We start from the raw sequence: 7,500 nt of genomic DNA on the forward strand, positions 1-7,500 counted from the left end.
TAAAAGCTACAGTTTCCCCCATATCTCCAGAACGGCTGGGAATATTTTCAAGCGGTTTGCTGCAGCGTGTCGGGGCCACGGGGCCACGTCGGGGAACGGGTGCCACCCGGACGCCACCGGGCGAGGTGGTGTCAAAATGGCGGAAAAACCGTTGGGGTTCCTAGAATGAAGTGGTGGAAGGGAACGTCACATTGGCACGTTTTACACCTCGGCAGACGCGCCTGGTCGAGACGAAGACATAGAGTGGTAGATGTTGAAAATCGGTGCAGGTTTGGCCGAGTTAGGGGCTGTTTTGTCACCCGGCAGGGGCCACAAAACGACAAAGTCCGAAAAGCTACAGTTTCCCCCATATCTCCAGAACGGCTGGGAATATTTTCAAGCGGTTTGCTGCAGCGTGTCGGGGCCACGGGGCCACGTCGGGGAACGGGTGCCACCCGGACGCCACCGGGCGAGGTGGTGTCAAAATGGCGGAAAAACCGTTAGGTTCCTAGAATGAAGTGGTGGAAGGGAACGTCCCATTGGCACGTTTCACACCTCGGCAGACGCGCCTGGTCGAGACGAAGACAGAGAGTGGTAGATGTTGAAAATCGGTGCAGGTTTGGCCGAGTTAGGGGCTGTTTTGTCACCCGGCAGGGGCCACAAAACGACAAAGTCCGAAAAGCTACAGTTTCCCCCATATCTCCAGGACGGCTGGGAATATTTTCAAGCGTTTGCTGCAGCGTGTCGGGGCCACGGGGCCACGTCGGAGAACGGGTGCCACCCGGACGCCACCGGGCGAGGTGGTGTCAAAATGGCGGAAAAACCGTTGGGGTTCCGGAATGAAGTGGTGGAAGGGAACGTCACATTGGCACGTTTTACACCTCGGCAGACGCGCCTGGTCGAGACGAAGACATAGAGTGGTAGATGTTGAAAATCGGTGGAGGTTTGGCCGAGTTAGGGGCTATTTTTCACCCATGCCACAATAGTCAAGGTCAAGGTAGGGAGCGTGGGAAAATAGTGTTTTTCTCCCAAGCGTGGAAAGATATGTTAAAGTTTGACCCACCGGCGCCTAGGTCTGGATGAGTCGCACCTGCCTGTGTTATCCCCGTGCATGTCGCTGTGTCCGTTCGTGCGTACGCCTTCGCATAGCAAACGCTTCGGTGCCAAGTCGGTAGCTTAAAGTTGGTTTTCTCCGAAAGCCTATGAGCGATCTTAAGGTGCGACCCATCGGCAGATGGGCCTCGACGAGACGCAGCTGGCAGTGAAAACCCCATGGATCTCGGCTGGTCCGATCGTCCGTAAGTCAAAGAAAACGAATGCAATGGAATTCGCAATGGTCAGCTCGCTGCGAGAATCGGATTATTTTTTTCCTGGCCAAACGGGTGGACCAATGGGCAATTGCAAGACGTCATTCGATCTGGCGTGACGAGAGGCGTCTTGGAAAAAAAAATAAGTCCATTGGACCTGTACGTTCGTCCGTAATGGTAAGAAAACCGATTTTTGGAACCCCCCTCCAATGTTAAAGTGAAAATGTCCATTAAAAAAAGTTTTCTCGCCGACGGGTAGAGGTATTGTCCCGTGTCGTGGTTCGACCGCTCGGGCCCGACGAGACGCGTCTGCCGGTGCCAGGCACGGTCGAGTAGGCGTGTCCGTTCGTCCGTGCGCTCTGGAAAACGTTTTCAGCCGCGCCGAACCATACGAGTGCGAAGTTGGCTTAAATCGAGTTTGCTCGAAAAGTAATGGACCGATTTTGACATGCGACCTACCGACAGGTCGGTCTCGGCAAGACACGTCGGACGGTGTGAAAGACATGGAATTCCCATCGTCCGTTCGTCCGTCCGGGGAAGAAAACGGGCCCGTTGATGTCAATGTCGGAAGCGGGCGACATTGGGTCGAAGCGAGTTTTGAGCATCGCCACTTAAAGGTATGTTGCCATGCCCTACGTCGTAAGATGGGCCTGGAAGAGCCGCATCTGGTGGTGCAAACCGCATGAAAATCGGCTTGTCCGTTCGTCCGTGCGACCCGTCCACGTGCATGTCGCTGGAGCGCGACATGGGGTTGAAGCGAGTTTTCAGCATCGCCACTTGGCAGGATGTTGACGAGCCATACGTCGGACGATGGGCCTGGAGAAGACGCATCTGTGCGTGCAAACCCCGTGAAAATCTGCTGGTCCGTTCGTCCGTACGGCTGAGAAAATGCGTAGTTCAAGGTCAAGGTCGGGAGCGTGGGAAAAAATGGCTTGGGTGCAGTTTTCTCTGGAACGGGAAGAGCTATCTTGAAGTGGGGAAGCACCGGCACATCGGCCCGGACGAGTCGCATCTGCCTGCGAAAAGGGCATTTGAATCACCGTGTCCGTTCGTGTGCAGGACGAGGAAAATGAATGGTTTGACTGTTGCGGAGAAGACGGATCCGTACTTGGAGTTAGTACGTGATTTACGCTGGCGCACAAAGAGAGATATGAATACCAAGAAGAAGAAGAAGAAGAAGAAGAAGAAGAAGAAGAAAGAAGAAGAAGAAGAAGAAAAAAAATTAGAAAATAAAAATAACAAAGAAGAAGAAGAAGGAAGGCGGGAAGAAAGAACATAATAATAATAATAATAATAATAATAATAATAATAATAATAATAATAATAATAAAACCCGCAATACAAGGTGATTTTGTACGATACTATTTAAAACACTTTATGGAAGCGTTCGATTGTCGTTTCTATGCATAAATTTGGCAATTGTAATCCATTCCACTGCATTTTTCATGATGGGAAAATATTGTCCCACTTGGGCAAAGATTGGCCCAAAATCTACCTGGCATTGGAAGCACTTGGCTTCATTCACCTTAGGACTCCAGCGTTACCTTGTCGTACAGACAATATTGTGTAGGCATGTTTGTCCAATTCCTTGGTTCGACATTAAAATCACTTCATACAAACAATATAAGTGATTTCGTCCAATTGCGCTCTTTGACAAATTTCAAAATTGTGTGCAATTCGATCATGTGGCATTGATAAACACTTTACAGAAGCGTTTAATTATGTTCTGTCTGCATGAAGTTGGCATTTTCCATGATGGGAAATATTTGTCCAAAACCTACATGTTATCTGGCTTTGAGCCCCCCCAAAATTGCCAAGAAAAGTAGCAAAATGTGGCCAAAACCTACGTTATTGGGTTTGGGGCAAAAATTTGCACAACAATGTTCCGAAAAGTGGCCAAAAACCTACCTAAACTTTTCTGAGACACGCTCGACAGTGTCTTCTTTCCGCACGGTTTGTGTCAAGCCCGTTCCCTTGGCTGTGACGGGAACAAATAAATTTAAAAAAAAAAAAAAACAAAGGAAAAAAAAAAAAAAAAAGAAAAGAAAAGAAAAGAAAAAATCGTATCTGTAGAACGGTAAAAGATATTCTCATGCGGTTTGCGTTGGCTGCTGCGTCCTAGACAGAGCTATTATGTCTCTCTGTATGTATGTATGTATGTATGTATGTATGTATGTATGTATGTATGTATGTATGTATGTATGTATGCAAATCAATAAATAACCAAGTCCAACAAAACCCATTTCTTCCATGCAAGTGTAAAGTTGCCAAATATATCTTAATGGCTGCGTCCGTTCGTCCGCCATCGGGAGAAAACCGTTTTCCACCATGCAAGTGTGAAGTTTCGAAAAATTGAAATCTTTGGAATATAGCGACGTGCCACATGTCGGCAGATCGGGCTCGAAGAGACGACTCTGTTAGAGCAAACCGCACGTCAATAGCCCTGTCCGTTCGTCCGTACGCTTCGAGAAACCGACCGTTTCTAGGTAAAACGCGGCTTAAAGTTCCTTTCCTCCGGAAGGGCAAGAGCTAGGTAGACGTGCGACCCAGGGCCAGATTGGTCTTGAAGAGACGCGTCAGGCAGTGAAAACCCCACGAAAATCGGACTGTCCGTTCGCCCGCCATTGGAAGAAAACCGATTCCTTCCATGCAAGTGTGAAGTTTCGAAAATTGAAAGCTTAGGAATAGAGCGACTTGCCATATGTCGGCAGATCGGGCTCGACGAGGCCACTGTGCTAGAGCAAACCGAACGTCGATAGCCCTGTCCGTTCGTCCGTTCGCTTCGAAAAACCCGACCGTTTTTAGGTGAAACGCGGCGTAAAGTTCCTTTTCTCGGGAGGGGCAAGAGCTAGGTGGACGTGCCACCCAGGGCCAGATTGGCCTTGAAGAGACGCGTCTGGCAGTGAAAACCCCACGAAAATCGGACAGTCCGTTCGTCCGTGCGACCATGAAAAGCCGAAGGTCAAGGTTGTTGCCATCACGGCATTCCGTTGGTTCGGTATCTTCACTCGAATACCTATATCTTTCGAACGCTCGAAGATATTTTCGTGCGGTTTGCTGCGGCTGATGGGTCTGAGAAAGACCTATCCGTCGATGCCTTGCGCTGGAAGATGGCTTCATCCTGGACGAGGCGGTGGCCATTTCAGCGAGAGACGAAAGTAATGGGAAAATAACAAGTAACCGACTTCGCTCGGGAAGCAATTTATCGGCACTCTTGCTAGAAAATTCGTGTCTCTAAAACGGCGAAAGATATTCTCGTGCGGTTTGCGGTGGCGGCTGCGTCCTAGAGAGAGCTATCCACGCATGCCTTGCCGAGCGAGATGGCTTCAAAGATGGCTTCGTGATGGCCGTTCAGGCACAGGCAGAAATCACTGGAGGGGGGGATAGACACACAAAACTCGCTCGGTATGCAATTTATCGGCACACTTGCTAGAAAATTCGTGTCTCTAAAACGGCGAAAGATATTCTCGTGCGGTTTGCGGTGGCGGCTGCGTCCTAGACAGAGCTATCCACGCATGCCTTGCCGAGCGAGATGGCTTCAAAGATGGCTTCGTGATGGCCGTTCAGGCACAGGCAGAATCACTGGAGGGGGGGATAGACACACAAAACTCGCTCGGTATGCAATTTATCGGCACACTTGCTAGAAAATTCGTGTCTCTAAAACGGCGAAAGATATTCTCGTGCGGTTTGCGGTGGCGGCTGCGTCCTAGACAGAACTATCCACGCATGCCTTGCCGAGCGATATATATATATATATATATATATATATATATATATATATATATATACATATATACATATATATACATATATATACATATATATACATATATATACATATATATATATATATATATATATATATATATATATATATATATATATATATATATATATATTCACACACACACACACACACAAAGACACACACACACACACACACATCAATTAATAACTAAGTCCAACGTTGGTTTTAGTTACTTCGCTTCCAAGGGCTTTGCACCAACGGAATGTCAGGGGTACACAAGGCCTAGCGCCGACGGCGGGAGGTATTATCAAATGTCAGATGCCAAAAGATCTGTCTTGAATAGACGCGTCGGCCTGTGCCAAATATATCTTAATGGCTGCGTCCGTTCGTCCGCCATCGGGAGAAAACCGTTTTCCACCATGCAAGTGTGAAGTTTCGAAAAATTGAAATCTTTGGAATATAGCGACGTGCCACATGTCGGCAGATCGGGCTCGAAGAGACGACTCTGTTAGAGCAAACCGCACGTCAATAGCCCTGTCCGTTCGTCCGTACGCTTCGAGAAACCGACCGTTTCTAGGTAAAACGCGGCTTAAAGTTCCTTTCCTCCGGAAGGGCAAGAGCTAGGTAGACGTGCGACCCAGGGCCAGATTGGTCTTGAAGAGACGCGTCAGGCAGTGAAAACCCCACGAAAATCGGACTGTCCGTTCGCCCGCCATTGGAAGAAAACCGATTCCTTCCATGCAAGTGTGAAGTTTCGAAAAATTGAAAGCTTAGGAATAGAGCGACTTGCCATATGTCGGCAGATCGGGGCTCGACGAGGCCACTGTGCTAGAGCAAACCGAACGTCGATAGCCCTGTCCGTTCGTCCGTACGCTTCGAAAAACCGACCGTTTTTAGGTGAAACGCTGCGTAAAGTTCCTTTTCTCGGGAGGGGCAAGAGCTAGGTGGACGTGCCACCCAGGGCCAGATTGGCCTTGAAGAGACGCGTCTGGCAGTGAAAACCCCACGAAAATCGGACTGTCCGTTCGTCCGTGCGACCATGAAAAGCCGAAGGTCAAGGTCGTTGCCATCACGGCATTCCGTTGGTTCGGTATCTTCACTCGAATACCTATATCTTTCGAACGCTCGAAGATATTTTCGTGCGGTTTGCTGCGGCTGATGGGTCTGAGAAAGACCTATCCGTCGATGCCTTGCGCAGGAAGATGGCTTCATCCTGGACGAGGCGGTGGCCATTTCAGCGGAGAGACGAAAGTAATGGGAAAATAACAAGTAACCGACTTCGCTCGGGAAGCAATTTATCGGCACTCTTGCTAGAAAATTCGTATCTCTAAAACGGCGAAAGATATTCTCGTGCGGTTTGCGGTGGCGGCTGCGTCCTAGAGAGAGCTATCCACGCATGCCTTGTCGAGCGAGATGGCTTCAAAGATGGCTTCGTGATGGCCGTCCAGGCACAGGCAGAAATCACTGGAGGGGGGGATAGACACACAAAACTCGCTCGGTATGCAATTTATCGGCACACTTGCTAGAAAATTCGCATCTCTAAAACGGCGAAAGATATTCTCGTGCGGTTTGCGGTGGCGGCTGCGTCCTAGACAGAGCTATCCACGCATGCCTTGCCGAGCGAGATGGCTTCAAGGATGGCTTCGTGATGGCCGTTCAGGCACAGGCAGAAATCACTGGAGGGGGGGATAGACACACAAAACTCGCTCGGGAAGCAATTTATCGGCACACTTGCCAGAAAATTCGTGTCTCTGAAACGGAGAAAGATATTCTCGTGCGGTTTGCGGTGGCGGCTGCGTCCTAGACAGAGCTGTCCACGCATGCCTTGCGGAGAGAAGAAGGAAAAAAAAAAAAATTTAAAAAAAAATGGAAGAAAATGACAATCGTGGCCAAAGAGAAACGATTTTTAACCGGCCACGGTTGTCATTTTCTTCCAAGGGTTAAAAAAAAAAAAAAAAAAAAAAAAAAAAAAAACTAAGTCCAACTTTTTCACCAGTTCTCACCCACCAGTTTCTGACATCCATCGTCAAAAAACTAAGTCCAACTTTTTCACCAGTTCTCACCCACCAGTTTCTGACATCCATCGTCAAAAAACCAAGTCCAACTTTTTCACCAGTTCTCACCCACCAGTTTCTGACATCCATCGTCAAAAAACTAAGTCCAACTTTTTCACCAGTTTTCACCCACCAGTTTCTGACATCCACCGTCAAAAAACTAAGTCCAACTTTTTCACCAGTTCTCACCCACCAGTTTCTGGCATCCACCGTCAGAAAACTAAGTCCAACGCACTGCGTGAAAAAAACTAAGTCCAACTTTTCGACGGACGATATGTCTATGTCCAGCTCTCTACACAGTGGGCAAGTATCCAACCGAAGAAAAAAAAAAAGGGCACCTCCGAACGACAAAGTCCCAAGTTATCACCAGTTTTTCACACCCAGACGTCTCTCCCTTCACGCCAGACGCCTG

The sequence above is a fragment of the Sinohyriopsis cumingii genome, unplaced genomic scaffold (genome assembly GCF_028554795.1).
Source record: "Sinohyriopsis cumingii isolate HCF-2022 unplaced genomic scaffold, ASM2855479v2 utg005474l, whole genome shotgun sequence".
NCBI classification, from domain to species: Eukaryota; Metazoa; Mollusca; class Bivalvia; order Unionida; family Unionidae; genus Sinohyriopsis; species Sinohyriopsis cumingii.